The sequence below is a fragment of the Motacilla alba genome, chromosome 2 (genome assembly GCF_015832195.1).
Source record: "Motacilla alba alba isolate MOTALB_02 chromosome 2, Motacilla_alba_V1.0_pri, whole genome shotgun sequence".
NCBI classification, from domain to species: domain Eukaryota; kingdom Metazoa; phylum Chordata; class Aves; order Passeriformes; family Motacillidae; genus Motacilla; species Motacilla alba.
The window spans coordinates 130,254,686-130,270,758 of NC_052017.1; the positions used below are offsets into that span (position 1 = coordinate 130,254,686).

Sequence of the window (16,073 nt, forward strand, 5' to 3'; positions counted from 1 at the left end):
TGAAACTTTTGTAAACTTCAGGTGGGGGAGGGAGGAGAGGCAGGATCCATGTTGAAAATACTAGTTCATTCTCTCTTCCTGGCACTGGGTTGGCCTTCTTATACGGAAGTTGACATACTGGATTCTAAATGGCTCATATATATTTGCAGCATAATTTACTATTAAGAATTGTTTATAATAAAGTTTTCTAACAATAAAAAATAATTTAAAAAATACTGCAGATCACACAGCTGACCTCATCAAGTTTGGTGTTGTGGTGGCCTTAAACAAGAAGTTAATAATTTGTGAGAGTTATTTGGCTAAATTTAAGGGTGTTGTTGACTTTGTGGGCATAAATACTTTTACCTGACATTCTTATGGTTTCTGTGGTCTTTAAACAAAACTTTGGTCTGTTTTAAGCAACACTGACAAATTTGAAATATGTCTAGTTAAAAATAACTCATATAGTTTGTGAAATACACGTGGTACCGGGTTTTGCTGTCAGTGTGGTGCTTCTTAAAAACCATGCTTTAATTTTTTTCAAAACTTATTCTATGGCCATGCTAGGCATGGAATGAAAAGTGGGGAAAAAACAATCCAAAAAAGTATCTAGGTTAAGGAAAGTAGAAGAGTTACCTGACCCCAATATTATGAAACACAGAAGTAACTTGAACACTTCAAGTGTGCCTTTTTTCTGTATGTTTTTCCTGTGTAATGATTCTTGAATGTCATTAGTCTGAAAAGTAACAGTGAATGTATTACTATCATTGCAATTTTTATGTGCATGTGTATTTTATTCTTACACAGAGTAAATATTTGTAAGCACTGTGCACTCCAGCAGTTGTTAGGTTATTTTTTCAGTAATTGGACTTCTGTGTTTTTTGGAGAGCATCATGTTGAAAATGTTTACAGCAGTGTTAGTATAACAATTGTCTTCAGGTCCTGCTCCTAAAGCATTGCCAAAAAGCAGTTCCTGATTCAATAATATCTGAATTAGTCAAATAAAGCTAAAATCTGTTGCACCTGTTGATTCACTTAAATACCCTTTAAATGTTCATAACACCAATATTTATTACTGTGACTAATTGTTGCATTTCTTGCCTTTTTGAGGATTTTTTGGTTTAATTTTCTAATTTTGTCTATTAATTATAATTTAAAGGCTCTGAGAATACCTATACTGTATGATTACTGCTTTTGTTACAGGTCATAAGGATCGCATACATTTTTGCTCATCAGTATTATAGATGGTCCAGTTAGATGGTTGGGGGTCCTTGATAGATTGTGACAGGAGGTGCTTAATGAGAATTAAGGCATTCACAAATGAAGTGCTGGCCAGGCTCACATTCAGGGATTTTGAGATACAAAACATTTTTTTGTAATAGACAATTGTCTGTGGTACCTGTTTTGTAGATGAATGGCCATACATTAAAAATGTGAAGATTTTAGAGTTGAAAATGTTCTGGACGCTTCACCTGCCCCCTCAGCATCTCAGGGAAGTTGTAGTGATTCTGTGTACACAGTGGCAGTCACTACCTGCTCTAGCTCTGCTCCTCTAGATCTGTCAGGTGACACCTGCAAGGAGTGACAATGAGAGGAAAAATCTGATTTGCTGAAGCTTCGGTCTCATTCAACAGGAAGAGTGGCATACTGCAAATGACTTAATTTTTTTTAATATAAATTAAACCAGGTGTAATTAATGTTTAATTTGTCTCAGGTTCTGTACAAAGGATCAGCAAAGCAAAAGCCTTTGCTTTCAAATACTTGCTGAAGAAACTGGGGCAATTTTAATACAGGAGATATGGCTATCATTTTCATTATTACTGTGAAAATTACATGTAGGAAAAACATGAAGTGCTTTGAGAGCATAAAAATGCATTTGCCATCAGTTGCAGTCACTTCTGGGAGTTTAAAAAGCTATACTGGATCATTTCACAGAAAAAAACTCATCCCTTGGGAGTAAAAGGGTTTTTTTAAGCTGTATTACTGGAGTTGATTGTGCAGTACTGAAGTTGTTTGTGAAATTTTTCCTCATAATGGTGCATATAGCGTTCTGTAGTAGGAATTTGGACTAATTAATTCATTCAATTGAATGGAAAATAACTTGATCAAAAATTAAAGCAGCTGTTTGGCTATAAAATGCTAAGGGGATGAGATTCTTGAATAAATCAGAGCATATTTACCTCGTGAAAAGGGAGGGGACTGTTCCTCCTCCTCTCCTTGTTGCATCAGCAACTGTCTTCTGTCTTGTATCACTTGAACCATACGATCCAGGGTGATCAGAATGGTTGTGCAACTTCCTTTTACTGCTTGTCTGTATGTGGCCCTGCAAAGTTACAGGATGTGTTTACAATCTGAGGGCTAGAGCATTTGCCAAGATATCTTCCTTTTCGCTATTTTACTTGTGCTGTTGAGAGGAAGAGGAAAAAGAATATGGTTCTAGCAGTACCATACTGCATTGAGTACAACCATCAAAGGAAAAGGCTCTAAACTGTACTTGCAAAAAGGGCAGCATTTAGAGCATGTGATGTGTAGCATGTACAGTGTACAACAAGTATAAAACAAGTGCATAAACTTATGATTACTGTCAGAAGTGTTTTACTGTTTGATGCATCAAGTGACATTACCACGTGGAAAACTGATCCACCTATGGCAAAGGAAGTGTTTAGGGACAAAGAATATAAAAATGGTTTTATTTAGTCCTTAAACAGAAGCCTGAATGCTGTGATTTTAATTTTGGATATTTTGGTTGTATGAAAAACTGCCCCAGGTATCTCTATGCATAGTTGCAAAAATCAGTGAATGTGCTCCTCAGTCTTGAAACTGCAGCATATAAATAAGTACAAGAGAGGAGATTATTCCATTACCCCAGGGCTTGGGAAGGTCTTCTTACTCTTTCTCTGAAATAACCCTGGCTTTATTAACCCTGGGAGCAAGCTGCAGACCTTGTTTGTTTCACCTGGCCTTTGAGAGAAGAGGGAGATTTCAAAATGAATGCTGGTGTTAGTGGTTAATTATAAACAGCTGTTGAATAGATGAGGCGAGCTGATTAAGCTCTATTTGGTTTGCCATATTGAATAATTGGGAGTGCGTGCACAGCCAGTGTATGGACAGCTTTATGACAAATAAATCAAGAGGAACAAAAATAAAAAATACAATTAATAAAGTTTTCCCAGAGATCAGCTTAAATAGTCAATAATGCAGCAGTGAAATGAGGGAGTAAACAAAACTACTTGTATTAATGTCATGCTCATATGTGTCAAATTTATGCACTCAATGGAGCAAAGCAAGAGTGGGGAGGCTTCTCTAAATTGTCAAAGCTGCATAAAGGCTGAAGAGCAAACATTCAACCTTATAAAAGTTGGTATTTCTTGTTTAAGTGATACGTTTCTCAAACTTACAAAACCTTTAGAATTTTTTCTTCCATCAATGTTTTGATTTAGATCAGATCACTCCATTCACCCCCTTCCCGCGCCAAAAGGAAAAAATAGCTGAAGAAATGATATCTTCAAGTATGAAAAAATTGCCATAGAAGTTGTACCAGCAGGAACATAAACTTTTTTATTATTGTAAATGATCTGATTTTTATCTGTTAGGACTTAATAAAAAGGAGGTGAGAGATTAGAGATAAGTTTGGTTTTATGCATATACACCTACATATGCCCCCCAAATTCCTCTTTTTTGCAGTTAAAAGCATGTTATTGACATATTTTTAATTTAATTTTGACTGCTTGCAGTAGGGATATTAGTTTGAATTTTGAAGCTGAAACAATTATATTTTTAGGTTCTCATCTAATTTAACTGAGTTCTTGTGGTAGTAAGTAAATAAGTAAAAAATCCTAGTAAAAGAATATTCATAGTCTAATTTGAAGTATTTTAAAAAGATTTAACACAATGAGTGAATAAAAATGGTAAGTATATTGGAGTAATTAAAGACAATTCACATTTGTGGTTTGGACATAAATGTGTAAAAATTATACCCATCTATCTTATTACATTTCCTTTTCTCTCCCTGAGGATTTCACTATGTACTTTATCTGTAATTGTTGCCAGTTTTCTATCAAGTTCCCACTGGGCTTCTGGTGCAAAAAATCTTATCCTCTCGATGACAGAGCTTGCCTGAATGATTTCATGCTCCTAGTATTTTTGTTCACGGGAATTATGGGGAGAATGTAACTGCAGCTGAACACAGCATCTATTTTTGTAATTTTGAAGTTTAGACTCTGTTATTGGAACTAAATGAAGAGATGCAGGTGTTCTCCAGTTCAAGTCCTTTGGGATTTTTTGATGGTAGATGCTTGAAAAGAAAATGCATGTGTTTCCAGAGTCAAACAGCAGCTGTGGACAAGGATTTATGCTTTTCTCAGAACTTTGGGATTTCAAAATGTTACATTTAATCACATGCACAGAAAGGAGAGCAAATGTTAAAGATGTTACATATAAAACTAGGAGACTGATCTTTTTACCATACCAACTAGTTGTGGGAATAGAGGAACAAAGTGATCTTTAATCTTAATATGCACAATTTCAAAAGGATTATGATAGTTGCCAGGACTCTGCTCTTATGAGAACTGTGCTCAGGCAGTGCACAGCATTTATATCTTCTTAATTGCCTTTAAAATCTGGTTTATTCTTATATTTTTCTTTGGAAAAATATGAATGTTAATAGTATGAGTTACTGACAACACAGTATTCATGTAGGCTTACTTTGGAGGGTGGATTTAAATTCGGTAAGTATACATTTTTAGAAAAAAAAATTCTGGCAACGTCCTGTAGTTTTCAAAATTTGATTTAAAATAGCAGTTTTTACTGCTGCCTGAACTCCAAGGCTATATTTGGAAGTTTTCTTTCTAACAGAATTTGTGGGCAGAAGTATTTTGTGGTAATGCAATTTCTCCCTCCCTTTCTCTCTGTTGATTTTGCAAGTAGTTGATTGTAGCAAACAAAATGTCTGGCATCTTAAGTTTAGCTGAAATTGAGGCAAAGGCAGCATATGGTGGTACTGCTGAGCAATTCAGGAAGGGAGAGTGGTGTGGGCAGGACCAGGTTGGTAACAGTGGTAAATGTCAAGTTAATACCAAGGAAGAGAAAGTGAAGCCTCTTTTAACATTCACCAGTTTGTGTGTGCTCCATCCTCTGCCATTACCCTCACAACCTCAGTGTAATGTGAGCTACAACAATGTTAAATATCAAATATTTTTCCAGGCTTGGATCACCACTGCATCTACTGTCTTACAATGATCCAGCACTTAGTACTTTCTCTAGAAGAGAAGTCAACTTGTCCTCAAGTGCAGTTTGTTCCTCTGCTGGCTGCAATTGGAGATTTCATGTCCATGGGAGTAGCAGCAGGGAGGGACGTACTATACTATGCTGACTACATTGGCTACTTCCAGTGAGTTACATAAATCTGGCAACTGCCAGTGAGTTCTGGTTATAGAAAGGTAATTGCACAATGCAGGAATAAGACAGCTTGTTCAACTTTCCCTCAAGTAATTCTGCAAATCCTCTTGGGGAAGAGTAGTTTTCATCTCTCTGCTTATGTTGTGGTCGGTTTCTCTCAATGTGCCATAAATCCTTCAGCAATACATGTGTTCTAAAATTCTGAGATTGTGACTAAATAGGATTCTGAGTTTTGTAAAATCTTACTTTAAAAATTGATTTTTTTAAAAAAGGAAAAAGGGGAAAAAGCCTACACTGTCATGCAAGTTGTTAGGAAGTTAGCCTCTGTAGTTGAGTTCCCTGAACTCTTTCAATCCTGACTAAGTTTCAGATGTGATGGTCAGCTGCACTGTGGAAGTTGGGCAATATCTTTAGTCAAAGAAGCACTTTTTCCTTTTTGCCATTTTTTTTTTCCTTAATAGAATCACTTAGGATTAAGAGTTTGGGCAAAACAAGAACAAAGCACTGTGAAGATGGGGAAAACTCCAAATGGCAGGAGCTTTAGACGTTGCACTGGGAAATATGTGATGGTGGAACTGGAAAGCCTGCATCTCATCTGGATTTATAACTTACTTGTAAAAACTCATTGTCTGACTCTTCTTTTAACTCAGGATAACAGTGTAGATAATGTAGTTGATCTTGTAGTTTTTGGGATAGGACTTTGAGCTTCAGTACTGGCAATTAAAGAGTTGAGCTCTTCAATGGTGGGAGTAGTAAGAGATATGAAGGCTTTAAAGTACATAAAAGAAATCTCTCCACCTTCTCTTTAAACAGCTCATAACCTAGAAAATTCTGTAAAAGTAATTAAAAAGAAGTTGTTGAAAAGCCTTTTCTTTTTTAAACTTTTAACTCATTAAATGTGTAGAAGTTAGGGAATGGCAGATATGAGATTTTTTTTCTGCTACCTTTATTTTGTGTGTGTGCATGTGTGTTCCATTGAATTTCTGTTCACTTTGAAAACTGGCAGTATCAAAGTGTTCCATATGGCCACCAAAGTAATATTTAACACTTCTGCTATTGAAAAAAAAAATTGACATGTGCGTTCAAATGATAATTTCTGTTTCCATAATAGCAGAGGCTGATGAATCTGTGCTTCCTTTATTTATGAAAATGCTTTTACCTTTCCCACTTACAGCATCTGGAAAAGTGATATTTAGCAAGGTGACTAGATACTTATTGTTGGTTTCAAGTGTTTTGAAAACATGACAGGTATGGGTTCTCAGCAATTGCTGACACATAGCTTTGGACACTGAAATCTGTTTTTAATTGAGAAAATATATGTTGGCCAGCATATTGGGATAGTTCCCTCCCATTTTGAAAAAATGCCATGGGATCTTTAACTTCCATTTGGACACTTCCCAGACATGGTCATAAGGGACTGTAGCTGTTTATTTTCAAATAGCGTTTAAACTATTTCCAGGTTTTATAATTGAATTGTTTTGCTCTCACTGCCTCTTTAGTGATGTAAATGATTCATATAAGATGGCTACTTTTTTGTAATGAAATGCTGAATAGATATGACTGAAAGTCAGTAGACTCTTGGTGGTAGTAAATGCATTTTGACTAGGTCACCTACCTTCAGTTTTTTTTAAATTTTAGTAACAAGTAATTAAATAACATCATAGCACATTTGATACAAACAATGCTAAATGAAGCATCTTATTTTTAATGCAGAAATTATATATATATATATTTCTATTATAAATAGAAATATATTTGTTCCTAATCTGATTTTTTTCAGTAATTTTCATAGTTCGGCTCTGTAGCAGTTTAAAAAAGAAGTTACAGGTCACTCCCAAGATTCCAGTGTTCTGGTTATAATACAAATGTACTAATAATCTCATTTTTCTGATTCAGGATGCAGTAAGAATGAATATTCAACCACATTGTCCCTTTCTATCCAAACATTACTGTTTAGAGGCTCCCACAGAAATTCCTTCCTATGGTGTTATGAATAGCCACTTGTGGTCAGCAATTGAAGTTGGGCCATTAGCAAGTGACTGAAGAGCTGGTTTTATGTAGAAAACAAAAGTTCACAGTCAGGATTAGGCAAAGCAGGTTAGAATTTTAATGGTATTTTATTTTTTTAATTCAACTAGATTACCTCTGTGATAACTCCCAGTCTAGTACAGACTCTTATAACTGACCAAACTGAAGTAATTTTGAACAGACAGATGATCTTTAAGGTGTACAACTTTGGAAACATTTAAATTAGTTCTGGTTTGTTTTTTTTTTTGAGGGCAGGCTCTATTGTTACCAGAAATCTGCAGCCTGTATAAAAATTAGTACTGCAGGAGCTATTATTCACTTGTAATCTTTACACCATTTAATCACTCCTGTGTTGTATGAGCCAATTTCATTTTACCTGTGCACTCAAATAGAATTAATATGTTCAAAATACATAATATGTACTTGTGTAAGTTGGCAGAAGTACTTAAAATTGGTATCAGGAAAAGAGTGCATTGTGTAACTTTTCAGTTCTAGTTAACAACTAAACTTAGCTTACCTATAATAGGTGAGCCATTCATGTTGAGTGTCTCTTTACAACTGGCTTTAAGTACAGCAAAGTCAAATTCAAATGTGGTATATTTGAGGTTATCCTGGCATTCTCAATATCACATGGAATGCTGAATCTATTTGAGAAATGCAGTGATAGGATTATAGTTTAGTTAAATAGCTAAATATTCCTAATTCCTAATTTTAATCTGATTAATGCTCTTCATTTAAGGACAAGGCATTTTGAAAAGGAAAAAAAACCCAAACATTTGTTTTCCAGAAGTCATGTCTGAAAGAGAAGATTCTAGGTGTTGCCCTGGTCTTGCAGCCAGTTCCGTAAAACAAACATATGACAGAGCAAAGTAATTTGCTGACCTGACTTCTGAGTTTCCATCCAAACTCATTTGTGCTGCAAATTGTTGATACCGCTTTCAGCACAGTATATTAGTGTATGCTCTGGCTTTCCTAAGTGTTTTCCTAATTTCTGGTGTATTTTCCAGGTGAAGTAGACATGTCTGGAAAAAAAAAAAAAAGTGATTTTTTTCCCCAAGGAGATTTAGAAAAATGTGTATTTGCAGAATAGCAAATAATTTTAGAGTTCTACTTTCTGAGCCTTTGAGAACATTTCATGGTTATGCAATGAATGGGTACTCTGACAATGTGAATGGAAGGGATAGGGAGTTCCAAACATTTCAGCTCTTACAGTGAGAGTTTGCCTGCACCTACCAACTCTTACACATTTAGCCTGGGTTCCCCATCTGTCACTGTAGAGCTTTTGGGGCTGCTTCTCTGGGTTTGTGCCAAGCTGAAGAAATGTCTTTGGCTATACTGCCTCATATCCAGGAATTTTGGAAAAATAGACCACTGCATTTGGGAAGGTTGACATGAAAGGAGTCAGTCTGACTAGAGTTTGAGCCATATCTTTTTGAATTTCTGTGTTTACAACTGTCATACCTATTGAAAAAAGGTCATGTTCTAATAATATGATGCAAAAAATAAATGAAAATAAAGTTTATTCAGCTATATAATTTATAATAAATAATAAATCTTCAAATTAATAATCTGAATAAACAAACAATTGGCTGACTGCTTCTTTATCTCCTGCTGCCCTTTAAAGTACCTAAGCTTGTTTTACTTTTGGAATAAAAATAATTAAACCCTAAACAAATATTGTGTAAATACAATATAAAGTATAATATTAGAACTTCCCTGTTAAAATGGGGAAAATAATGGAAATTTTGTAAATGAAAACAATACTTTGAACATTAGGAGAAGATATGATTGAATATAAGAATTATTAAATACAGTATCTGGCTCAACATTAGTGAGCAGGGTTATGGAGCACATATGGTGATGGATCATCACTTTTAGATAATATTCTCTTCTCTTCTGTGTGTCCATAGATGTAATCAGGCAGATATCCAGTTTATGTAAAAGCTGATAAAGCGCGTCATTTATGCTTTGGGCTTTGCATGAATTATATGTACAGCATATTTCTTATTTTTAGTGTAACTATGTTCATGTTTGGTCATGTATTCAATAGAAATAAATTAATGAAATGAGAATATGAATTCTCTTCTGTACTTTTGAGCTCTCTTATGTCCCTGCTGTCATAAGAGAAAAGGAATTGAGTATTGAGCAAGTCTTTCAGGTTGTTACGTGAAGATTTGTACAAGCAAATGAAATATGTTCAACTATCTTTATAGTATTTAAAAGATGTATTAGCCCAAGTCCTGGATTAATATTTTTCAGATAGTAAAATTATTGCAAAACACTTCTTTCTTACATATTTCATAATGAATTCATTATTCAGTGATAAGTTGAAAATTAACCTATTATGTTAAAAGTGTGTTTTTAAACCAACTTTTGGAAAATCTTACAGATAGAATGTAATTTTCTGAAACCAGATGTGTAATTTCAAAGGCACAGATAAGTCCTTTAAGCAGTTGTGTGTCTAAACCAGTAAAATGAAACTTTAATACAAGTTGTAGTCAGTTGATTAAATTCTTTTAATTAAAAAATGAAATAGTTAGGGCATATTTATATTTTTCAAAGCAGGAGTAATAAAATATAATAATCATAATAGTAATTATGTTTAGTGTAAAGACTTTTATAATAATTTGAAGCCAATAATACTTGTTTTTTTTTTCTTCACTGGTAACATAAGCAAAGTATAAGCCTGTGAAAAGGATGACTTAACACAACTGTTGATGCACTTCAACTGAAACATCTTTATCAAGTTAATACAAGAAGCAGTCATGCCCTACTTGAATTACTCATTTATAATGGCTGAGCAGCAGCCTGGATGTGGACTTTGAAATCCTGGGAAAATAAGATGCATGCATGCATCCAAATGTCTAGAGTCTTTAAAGCAGCTGTAAAATGTTGAAGTGAGATGTCAGCTACTAGCTGTTGTCTACAGTTTTAGTCTGAAGGGAGGTATGATTGTTTAATTGCTAACCAAATTTGATATTATTATAGTCATTATATCCTCAGTTCAAAAGCTTTTATTTTCTGGACCCATTTGAAATGAAGAATCAGAATGTTTGTCTGCTTTTTTGCATGCTTTTATTGCATAGATTATACCAACTTTTTTTGAAGATCTTACTTACTTTGTTAAAATACATACATTTTTTACTAACTTTTACTGTGCTTTTAATGAGGAAACCATAATCCCAAAGATGTGTAAAATTTAAAAATAGAGCACATGTGTGGGTAGCAATTCCAAAAATGCTACCTTTGTGCTCAGTCAGGATGTAAGAGTACAATAGCTGGTAAAAACCATAAATGAAAAGGATTTCTGTGTCTTTGCACTGGTGGGATGTTGCTGTTTGCACAGTCTTCTGCAGATGATGGCATTGCCAGGTTCTTTGTCTTCACAACTTGTTTTCATGTTTTCTTTGAAAAGTCAGACATATAGGAAATTAGCTGTTCAATGTTAATTTTTCTTCAAATTCTTGCACAATTTCGAAGGATGAGCATCCCGCTGTACTTGAAACAGAGATTTTTCATTAGAATTGCCAGATGTTTCTCTGGTATCCTCACTTCCCAAATCAGCAATATAGAAGTAAACATTCTTCTTTTACTGCAGGAATTGTTGAAGTTCCTATGATAAGAAGTCAGTGAGAGCATGAATATCCAGTTTTGTATGTTGGAACATCTGTAAGGCAGTGTGAACTTCATGTTGCACTTTGGAGACAGACAGTGAAGGCCATGTTGTATCTATCCAGGGATATTCATAATAAAACTCATAGCAGTTGGTGAGACTGCAAGGGTACTTAACCAGTTCCTGAATGATTCTTAATTAAGGAGTTTTTTCCTTCTTTCTGTTACAAGTAGAATTGAGATGACTTGTACTTTGTCTGTTTCCTGGAAAAATAATTTAAAATCATGATGGAAGGAGAACTGTTTTCTACACAATGGCAGCAAATTAGGCTCCCAACTCAGAGATCATGCCTTCCTTCCTGGTACTGGGAAAATGGAGAGGTGAGAATAATACACCTTAAAGGTAGAAATAGGATGGTTAAAAGTCTTCATTCATATTTTTTTCCAAGGCAGCCCTAGTAGAGTTATTTGATATAGCTCTTATCAAAGAGCTTTAAACTAGATTTGAAGGAAGAAAACAAATAAAACCAGCCTTACTACAGATAATTCTGCACTATGCCACTGTCTGAGGGATGCTGTGGTAGCAAGGTCCTTTGGTCTGCCTCCTCATTGGAGGTTGGGGATGGAAATCCATGTGGCAGCAAAGACACAAAGGTTATTGAATTTTTAGAAACCAAGGAAGCACCTGAGAATGGTTACATAGGGATTAGGGCCTGTCATCCCCAAAAGGCAGTAATGAATAGTCCAACTGAAGTGCATTTGCACCACTGCATTCTGCATGGGCACCAAGCAGGAGGAGCTGGAAGCCTTTGTGCAGCAGGAAAACGATGACATATTTGCTATCATGGAAACATGTTGGAATGACTTGCACAACGGGTGTTGCAGTGGATTGCCATAAACCCTTCACAAAGGATAGTCAAGGAAGGAAAAATGTTGGAGTAGCTCTGGATGTTGGGGAGTATTTTGATTGGCTAGAGTTTAATGATGGTGACAGCAGAGTGAGTGTTTATTTTAGAGTCAGAGAGAAGGACAACAAGGCTTTGGTGGGTGTTTGCTAAATGCCTCCCAAGCAGAATAAAGAGGCAGATGAAACATTCTGTTAGTGGCTGGGGGAAATCTCACAATTGCTGGCCCTTGTTCTCATGGGGGACTTCAGCTTATCCGATGTCTTCTGGAAATGCAGTACATTGGAGAGGAAACAGCCTAGGAGGTTCCTGGAGTGTGGAAGTTAACTTCTTGACACAGATGGTAAGCAAGTGAACTATGAAAGGCACGGGCTGGACCTGTTTGTGAGCAGGGATGGGCTGGTGGGTGATGCGGTAGTTGAAGGCCTCTTGGGACCTGTAATCATGAAATGACATAATTTTTGGTTCTTGAAGTAAGGGGGGTGGGGGAGCAGCACATCTGCTACACTGGACTTCCAAGAGCATACTTTTGCTTGCTTAGGAGACTGATTGAAAGAATTCCTTGGGAAGCAATCCTGAGGCACAAAGGAATTCAGGAAGGCTGAACATAATTTAAAAAGGAAATCTTAAAGGTATAGCAGGCTGTACCCATGAGCTGAGAAAGATGAGCTGACGGAGAAGTGTCTGACATGGGTGAACAGAAAGCTTTGGCTGGAAATCAGGGAAAAAAGAGGAGCTCCTGACCTTTGGAAGAAGGGTTGGAAAACTCACAAGCCTTGCAAGGATGCTGTGAGGTAATGAAGGGAGAGAAATAGAAGGGCCAAAGCCCAGTTAGAACTTAATCTGGCTACTGCTGTGCAAGACAATGAAAAATGTTTTTGTAAATACATCAGCAACAAAATCCATTATTGGATGCAGGGCCAAACATGATGGCAAAAGATGAGGAAAAAGTGGGGTACTTAAGCCTTAATGCTTCAGTCTTTAATGGCAAGACCAGTTGTTCTTTGGGTACCTAGCCCCCTGACCTGGAAGACAGGGTTGGGAGCAGAATGAAGGCCTCATAATCTAAGGGGAAATGGTCAATGACCTCCCATACAATTTAGATGTACACAAGTCTGTGGAGCTAGATGGGGTCCATCCAAGGTTGCTGGGGGACCTGGCAGAAGAGCTCACTGAGCTATCTTCAATCATTTACCAGGGGTCCTGGCTAGCTGGGGAGTTCCCAAGTGACTGGGAATTGGCAGTAGTGACTCCCACCTATAAGAAAGGCCAGAAGGAAGATTTGGGGAACTACAAGCCTGTCAGCCTGACCTTGGTGCTGGGGAATGTTACTCAGCAGATCATCTTGAGTATTGTCATATGGCACGTGCAGGACAACCAGAGGGATCAGATCCAGCCAGTGTGAGATCAGGAGAGGCAGGTCCTGCTTGTCCAGCCTGGTCTCCTTCAATGGCAGGGTGACTGCCTAATTGGTGAGATAAAGGCTGTGAATGTTGTCTACCTGTATATTAGTAAAGCCTTTGAAACAATTTTTTATAGCACACTTTTGGAGAAACTGGTTTTTCATGGTGTGGGTAGGTGTATTCTTTACTAGATAGGAAACTGGCTGGTTGGCCAGGCCCTGAGAGTGGTGGTGAATAAAACTAAATCCATTTGGTAACCAGTCAATAATGGGGTTCCCCAGGGCTTAGTGCTGGGGCAAGTCCTGCTTCATATCTTTATCCATGATGTGGAAAGGAGAGTACACCTTCAGTCAGTTTGCAGAGGACATCAAGTTAGGTGGAAGTGTTCTGCTGGACAGTGGGAAGGTCTGCAGAGGCATCTGGACAGGCTGGATTGATGGGCTGAGACCAACAGTATGAGGCTAGACACGGCAAAATGGTGGGTGCTGCACTTGTGTCACAGCACCACCATGAAGTGCTACAGACTTGGGCAGAGTGGCTGGAAAGCAGCGCTGTGGAAAAGGACTTGGGCATGCTGGTCAGCAGAGGCTGAATGTCAGCCAGTGTGTGCCCAGATTGCCAAGAAGGCCAGTGGCATCCTGACCTGTGTTAGGAATAGTGTGGCCAGCAGGACCAGGGTGGTGATTGTCCCCCCATACTGGGCACTGGTGAGGCCACATCTCAAGTGCTGTGTCCAGTTCTGGGTCCCTTAATTCAGGAAGGACATTGAGGTGCTGGAGCGAGTCCAGAGAAGGGCAATGGAGCTGGTGAAGGGTCTAGAGGGTTAGTCATAGTAGGAGCAGATGAAGCAGCTGGGGTGGTTAGGCCTGGAGAAGAGGAGGCTCAGGAGAGACCTTAATTTTCTCAACAACTGCCTGAAAGGGGTTTGTAGCTGGGTGAGGGCTGATCTCTTCTCACAAGTGACAAGTGGTAGGACAAGAGGAAATGGTTTCAGTTTGTGCTAGAGGACATTTCAATTGGTTATTAGGAAAAAAATTATTCACTGGAAACATGGTCAGGCATTGGAATAGGCTTCCCAGGGAAGTGGTTGTGTCACTGTCCCTGACAGCATTAATAGACATCTAGATGTGGTATTTAGGGACATGGTTTAGTGGTGGACTTGGCAGTGCCAGGTTGATGGTTGAACTCTGACCTTTAAAGCCTTTTCCAACCTAAACAACTCTATGATGCTGTTTAACCAGGGAGAGCAAATTTTATCTTACACACTTGTATAAAGTGGTGTAGCCATGATATTTTATGAAAATCCTTTTGTCAGAATTTTCTTCTCCTGAGAAGCTGAGAGGGCCTCAGGAACAAATGTAAACAAATTTCCATCTGCTGCTGTGGAATGCAACAGGTGCTTTCCTGATTGGTCAATGTGAGGTGTTTCTACTTAATAACCAATCAAGGATGCAGCTGGTTCAGACTCTCTGGGAGTCACAAGCCTTTGTTGTTCATTCCGTTCTATTCTTGTCTCGTCTTCTGATGCATCTTTCTCTCTGTTCTTTTAGTATAGTTTTAGTGTGGCATTTTTAATATATATCATAATATAATAAACCAGCCTTCTGAAACATGGAGTCAAGATTTCTCCATCTCTCACCCTTGTCCTGGCTGCCCTGAAGACCACAAAGTGGAGCTTTTTGGATGGGTTTTTGTTGCTGTTTTCCACTGAGGTTCTCTGTTGGGCTGCTGCAAGAGTATGATGGAGGGTTGATTGCAGTAAGAATGCACCAACCCTTGTAGCCTTTACAGGGACTTGGCTCTATTTGGATTTAGCTACCACAGTTTTTCACCCCTTCTCAAATGGGAGCTGCTCAGCTAGATCCTGTGAAAGGTTTCTTTATTTTGAGATGTGAATTAAGTTACTCCAGAACACTTGTTCGTAAGAGCAAAGAAATTGGTAATTAAGAAGCATAGTTGTACAAAAATAGCATGAGGTAATGCTAAGGGAACAAGATGTTTTTCATTCATTTTCTGTGAGGTCCCCCCACAGTGAAACACTTGCAAATGAATGCTGCTATATTGGAAGCCAGTACAACTCAGACTCAGTAACAGCAGCATTTTGGACCTGGCTTTGAGGAAATAAAGCAACATCTGAGTTCCTGCCATGCTTACCAATGTGGGGCAAGTAAAGTTCTTCCACTTCTGTGTAGTCGAGGTACCTCTGCATGTTCCTTTGCCTTAATTCTTTGCTAAGGGTGGTTGTCAGCTCATACATAGCAGCCAGCATGGAGGACTGCTGTTTGTGACCCAGTCTTTGTGGATGGTTGGTTAGCCTTCAGACCTCACAGGACTGTCACTCTCACCAGCACTGGAACATTAGAAACCTTTCTATGATTGCTGCTTCAGAGAAATAGGAACAGTGCAGTAAATAATAATAATTAAAATAGCAATTAACTAGTAAAAACATGGAACTAACCCAGCTTGCAGTCCTACTTATTCCCATTTTTTCAGAGAATTTTATTTGCTTTCTTAAGTGGCAGAGCCGTCTTCTTACCCTTAATTTCCTAAACTGGAATTCCGCAGTAAGAATTTGGAAGGGCCAGGGTCAATTTCTTAATTAGAGTTGGGAAAAGTGGGAATATATACTTACCAGGACAGCTGGTATAATTTTTCTAAACATTTTCATGTTTAGCTATACATGTATATAAGTATAAGAAGAGAACAAAATACTTATTCTGATTGTATCTGTGAAGAAGATAATCTGAAT

At 37.5% G+C, this 16,073-nt stretch overlaps 1 protein-coding gene across 11 annotated transcripts in view; it reads left to right on the plus strand.

Moving 5' to 3' along the window:
- VPS13B (vacuolar protein sorting 13 homolog B) overlaps window positions 1-16,073 on the plus strand; it is a 427,964-nt gene that overhangs the window by 135,999 nt on the left and 275,892 nt on the right. The window lies entirely within an intron of this gene.